Here is a 5,278-nt window from a genome sequence, read left to right as displayed (position 1 = left end):
CGGGTGGTGAGATGATTTTCAATTTTCGCAACTCATTTTTCCCTGTCGCAGCACGCAGCACGTGAGCCTTGGCCGTGCCGATGCTGATGGAGGCGGATTTGAGACCGGGATTCGGTTTGATGAGCTGCTGCGCTATATCGGTCGTAACTTCGGGTGGGGTCGTGGCGCCCTTGCGTGTGTCGTCAGCGTGGTGCGTACGTGTGCCATAAAAGCTCATCAAAATTCTTCACCCTCCGGAAACAGCCCCCCAAAAAGGGTTTACCGGCCCAAGGAGGCACAGCCGAGTGACACAGTGTCTACGGGGTTCGGAATTCGGGAATTAAGTGCAAATTCATCCGAAGCCACTTTTGGGGCCCTGGTTTTGGTCCACGAAATTCGAAAGCGCCACGTCTGTCACAGAAGCCGCACAGACGCGAAGCTGATGGTGCTTTCGAAGAGTTTTCGGTATTTTACATTTCATTACCCTCTCGGTACAGTCACAGCCGGGACGGGAACGGCCACTCACCGGTCGGTATTGAATTACTCTAATTAATTATATTTTAATTAAAATCAGCCATTGATTAGCTTCCCTCTTCGAGGCCACCGCGCGTACAAACGAGAAAGATCAATCTTTGGGACAGAACGCTTCTAAACGTACGGCGAAAATGGCGATGGAGAAGACAACCCTCGGTGAGTTCGGCGGGATCCACGACCGTTCCATTAGCTGACGAATGCGTTCTTCATTTGATTGAATTCCGTTCCGCCAGCCAGCGACGGTGTTTTCTATCGAACGATCGAACCGACTGATGCTCGTTGCGATAAACGCAGCTTTGTGAAGATTCCATTGTAACAGAGAGGCAGTTAAAAAGTAAACAAAATGGCCTGAATGTATGCAATCGCTAAGCACTATGGGGAAAATGGGCAGACATTGAGCGATTTCAATACGATTGCGGCAACGAATGGAACATACAAAAAGGACATTGAAAGAATTTTTTAAGTGTCAATTGTCAGCCTTAAACTTGAAACTGTATGATCTTCACGAGATATCGATCACTAAAGGCCGAGAAAACAATGGATTACTTTTTAGTCTAGCTTAGATAGAAATGAAATTTTTCTGTCTGCCATTTGTTTCGTCATTTCTCCAAAGCTACTGAACCAATTGTCGTGAAATTTTGCACAGCGTTGTTTGCGTGACTTATTAAACTAACGGAAAATGGTATTTGGTTGGAGATTCTCGTGCCCCCCTCGGGATAGGAATCGGACAGGTCAATTGTGTTTGCAACAAGCAAGTGCGCCGCAAAGTATGCAATACAAATATCAAAATCTCCTGTTACCATTTTGTTTTGTCGCCAAGCGCGAGTTTTTCAAAAAAATGGTTTCGAAGCGTGAGGCGTTCAGTGATTTAATGCCGTTATCCAATGCCATAATGCTAATGCGTTAACAAGTTCTCAAATAGAGCCACACCAGTTCGCTGCGCTTTAACCAAACTCCGCAGCGAGGGTCGGCCCGAAAAGAACCCGTTCCGTGTTATCCTAAACATAATTTCATTTTGTTTCGCTGATGTTCCCGCTGTTTACCAACATAATTGGCCGCCAGTTCACGTGCTGGCTCGTTTATTTGCTCGCCCAGTTGATTGCATCCGCACCGGGAGCGAGCCCGGGGCCCGGCACTGTGCCCTCTAATCACCAGAGCAAACGCAATTGACTTCAATCGCCACGCTATTAACATTCGTCTGCCCCGGGAGCAGTTCTTCCTTATTTCCCTCGATTCGTTGAATTGGTCGATTTGCCCGAAAACGAACCCGTTCTGGACGCCAGTCGACGGCTCAAGTCTGAGGCTCATCCCTGGCCAGGTATCTTACGGGCGAGGTTTACTCGATTTTGTTTATCTTTTTCGCCGACTTTCCGGCGGCGGTGAAGGCGATGACGACGGTGGTGGACTTCAACGAAGCCGGTGCGCCTGAGAGTTGCCGCCTGAGTTGCGAGCGTGAAAAACCATAAATATGGCAAATGAACAAATAAAGATATTTTCTCGCTGTTCCGCTTCCGGGCGGGTCCCGCGAATCTACTTCCTGACTCGAGCTATAGAGAGAGAGAGAGAGAAAGGTGGGAGGTAGTAAACGCTCGGGTTGTTTTCGTTTTCGTGGTCGTCGGTGTGTGGTCGTACGTGACCCTTGCCGATCCCCACCCCATTGCTCCTTGCCGAACCGAGCGTCCCCGTCAGACCCGGAGGCCCAGAGGCAGCTTATCAATGAACGTAGAAATAATAACGATAGCATGTTTATGCAACCCGGGTCCCGGGTCTGCACAAATAGCTGGCACATAATCTTGCGTCCGGGACAGGGTGCGCCCCTCCGAGTACCCACCCCGCCAGGCAGGAAGTAATGATGGAATGGCTAACGGGAAAATAAAAAGCAAATATATGTGACGGTCGCGGCTGTATCTCGCCGAACGACCACCGAGAGCCGGCAACGATGGGTCATTGCGAAAGGATACAATCGGTGGAGTGTGGAAAAAGAAAAACAGACCAAACCGTACCGCGCCCGGGTGCTGCGTAATGATCCCGTTTTGCTCGCTCCGTCCGAATGGTTTGGGGCCGGACTGGCCAGATGAATTTATTTACACCCCGATATCGAGAGCGAGACCCGGCCCCGGGCGGCCCCGAATCTAGCCGGGCTGCGAATGGCACGGAAAGTTTCGGTTTCTAGACCCCTTTACCCGGCAGGACCTGAACACACCTGAGGTTTACAGGACTTTCGGCGCACTGGCAGCGGATGTGCACAAATCCTCGCTACGTTGCAGTTCGGCACAAAAAAGGCTTCGCGCGAACTAACGACTTTGGCACGGAGCGCTCGCAGCGCAAATGGAGGTGGAGCCCCCAGGATCCTTCTCAACCATAACGGTTTAAACGGGCTTCGGTTCACCTGCCAGCCAGCCAGCCCGGCCAGGCTAGGCCAGGCCAGGTAGATTATGCAATCATAAATGATTTATTTGCCCGCTTTATGTGAAATAATATCGGATTTTCTATTCCGCATCATATGGCGACGCCGTACCGACAGCGAAACAATGCACGGAATGGGGCCACGGAGAGCCACGAGTCGGAGTCGGAGTGTTTTCCGATTCCGATACACTCAGCCACAGACACGCAGTGGCAGTGGCTGGAGTACCCGTCGACAAGCGCTGTGGATGAGGTGAAGATTGAAGGTGATGAATTTTCATTGGCAAACGCCGGCCACAACACGTCCCCGGTGGATGTTTTCTAAGCTCTCGATCGGTCAAACCGGGGAGCATAAAGTTGAGCTTATCTCCTCAGCCTCCGACCTGGCCGACGTGGGAGGTTAATTCGCATTGGCAAACCCCCGAGCCCGGCCAGCCTTGCCCTGCCCACCGACGGTCGGAGTGTTGTTTGATAATGCATTATTAATAAAGCTTCTGAACTACTGCATAATACCGCTTATGGCCGCAGCGGGATCCGAACGGGCTCCAGCCAGCCAGCCAGCCAGCCAGCCGATTGCATCCACCGGGCGGAAGCAACAGGCTGCAAATCGTACGACAAATTTCCAATGTTTAGAATTATGTTTATCTCCCGGAGCCGTCTGCGTCTCAGGTCGATCCGACACGTTACATAAGGCGTTGCAAATAAATCTCCTACCTACCGGGGTACGGGCACAGAGGCCGGTTACCACCGGCTGAACACTGATTGAAGAGTGCTCGTACCGGACCGGTGAGTTGGAGATGGGAACCGTACCCTGTTGCAGTGTCCTGCCCGACGGACGGACCGTAAGTAAGCAAATAAATATCCATATAAATGAATTTAGTCACATAATTTAAATAAACTCTGCACGTATCTCGTCACACTGTCTCGTAACAGTATTTACGGATTCATCAGCATGATGCCGGCGTTGCTGGATGCAGCTTGCGTACGGTCCACGCGCTTGCTGCTGCTCTGGTCGCAAACAATGTTGTTTTCCTGGTTTGCGGGGGGGTTTCCGAGAAATTTTTAAATTCGTTTGAATTCATTTTGGCTTTCCGGTGCAGGTCAAAAGTATGCAATCAGTAGTACTGAAAGGATCGAATTAATTGTCTAAGGCAGGTTCGGGTTTAGGGAACTTCTGTGAAATAATGTTCAGGAAAGTTTGCTTCAGTCGATTTTGCTAAGACGAAAATGGTTCATTTATCATTTTGCGTTGAATTCCGGAAATGTAACAGGGACGCATACTTCAAACGACTGGCCAAGGTGGCGCATCTTTAAAAAGCTTTCCACTTGAAAAGCGTCAACCCGTCGAGCTTGTGGTATAAAAAGCATTTTTTAGTTGAAGTATTTCCAAATTGTGAAATGTTTCAATGGTAGCTTTGTTGAAAGCTTTTTTACAGGGTGTATAAAAAACGATCTCCTATTAAAAATTATGATTCAGTAAAGTGAAAATTTTGTTTGTTTTGTTTTAGATTTTTTCCATGCCGCTCGATCATCGTGTGTCGATCATCCATTATTAGTCCGTTAACAATCACATTTTATTCCACTTGACATATTTAAGTACTTATTTGCAGTTCAAACTTATTTTGTGTAGTGATAATTTCCTTTTTTTAGTGATAAATCATTTCTGATTTTTTATACAGTTTATATCTTTCAACGGGTCACCTGTCACTGTCTGTCCGGATGCGGATTGTTTCTTATGAAATGTTTCACAAGAACTTTAAAAACCTTTCCTATTAACTTGCGCCGGACTCTGCACAACAAACGGATCGCAGCACCGAGGGACTGAAAAAACTCTACAACAAAAAAGTTAGTAAAACATCCTCGGCGCATTAACAGCATCCGTGTGGTGGCGAGGCGCGAAATTATGACCACATTACTATCCGCCAGTGGCGAGAGAGCCATTAAACGGTGTGCGATCGTCGAAATCAAGCACATTCGCGGCACGTTTTAATCAGCTGGCCCGGCCCGTGGCCAATAAACGGTGGAATTGGGCTGGCTGAAAAAAGCCTGCGCTGGCAAACAATAATAATAATAATAAAATAGATCGGTCGGTCGACTCCCGCACACGCCGCCCTTGTGCGCTTGGGAAATTAAATCACTGACTGACCCCGACCCCGACCGAGCGGCGGAAGATTTGCGTTAATCCGCTTCCTGGCCAGCGCCAAATCCATCGATTAACGGGGGGGGCCACCGGTGATGCACCGGGGTCATTCAGGTTTCCACCGCATTCACCACGGCGTCAGCCATCAATCGGTGCTCTGGGTGCTCTTTTTTGGACTGCAAATTAATCGATTTGCCTTTGGCCCGGGAGTTGTTGCACCGT

Source organism: Anopheles bellator, chromosome 1 (genome assembly GCF_943735745.2).
Source record: "Anopheles bellator chromosome 1, idAnoBellAS_SP24_06.2, whole genome shotgun sequence".
Lineage (NCBI taxonomy): Eukaryota > Metazoa > Arthropoda > Insecta > Diptera > Culicidae > Anopheles > Anopheles bellator.
Note: the sequence above shows the minus strand (reverse complement) of the source record.